Below are 1,233 nucleotides of genomic sequence, written 5' to 3'. Positions count from 1 at the left end.
AGAATTGCAATAATTTAATTAGGAGCGAATCTCTTTAACTAACTGCACAATGCAGGAGGACAGCAAGATAGAACAGGCAAGGAGAGAGGCTGCTAAAAACAGCGTAACCCCTGCTGGACTCCGTGACTAGCACTGCTTTTCCAAGGGAGGGGCAGCACTGGTAGGGAGGGGAAGACAAGAAAAGAGAAAAGGATGTTGGAGTTTTAAACTTGCTTGTTTTAATTAAGATCTAGAATGTTTGTGGGTGCTATCTTTTACTGGACAAACTGCATGGTTGGGATAGACTCAGACAAGCTTTTTGGTATCCTTGGGTCTCTGGAAGAGAAGTGCAATGAAGCTCTAATGAAGACACACAGGAGGGTGTGCTGAAATTGTGAGTGCAAAATGGCACCAACTGAAAACCCATTAGTCCTTGGGGCATCCTTAACCCCACACATGATCATCAGGGGGAAGATTATCATCAGTGCCCAGGTGTTCAGGTTCCCTTCAAGGTACTCATTGTTCTTCTGCCTCTTCCAACAGAGGAAGGTTTGTTGTTAAAGTTGAACAGCAACAGGAAGAACCAGCCAGGCAGCTCTTAAGTTATAGTACCTGCAGCCTGGAAATGACCAGCTGCATTCAACATTTTTGTGATAGACATTATTCTAGCTGATGATCTGTAAAAAGGGCCTTCACACTAGACCTGTCCTCGAACAGCTGCCAGCTACTTTCTTCTCCCAGGCAAGCCTGGGTAGTTGCAAGTGCTTTGCCCTCATACAGAAACCCAGGACATGCCATTCCTCAAACAAACCAGTAGTCCAATTTTTGTACCCAGCCTCCATCATCATGTAGTGGTATTTACAGCAGGTCCCTTTCTAGCCCAGGCTTGGTGTTGTCAGAACTACTGTACACTCTTGTCAAGACTTGATCCTATATTCCAGTCCAAGAACTGCATCAAAGAAACAAGCATGTACTAACAAGCAAAACTGAGCTGGCAGAAACCCACTGGGCCTTAAAGGTTTCTAACGGCCAAGCTGACCTTTCCTCCTTCACCCACCTACATACTCACTCCTGCTCTGCTTTTGTCCAAGAGAGATCACAGCTTGTCTCCACTGGAATGTTTCACCATTTTTACTGGCATAACTGTTATAACTTTAATTATATTGCCTTCGATCCTTTTTTTTCCAGAATGAGAAAGGCTTTTTTCAATTTAAAATGCCCAAGACAAAAACTAAACTGGAATATGCCTTCTTA

This window comes from Alligator sinensis, unplaced genomic scaffold (assembly GCF_000455745.1).
Source record: "Alligator sinensis unplaced genomic scaffold, ASM45574v1 scaffold109_1, whole genome shotgun sequence".
Classification (NCBI taxonomy): domain Eukaryota; kingdom Metazoa; phylum Chordata; order Crocodylia; family Alligatoridae; genus Alligator; species Alligator sinensis.
Note: the sequence above shows the minus strand (reverse complement) of the source record.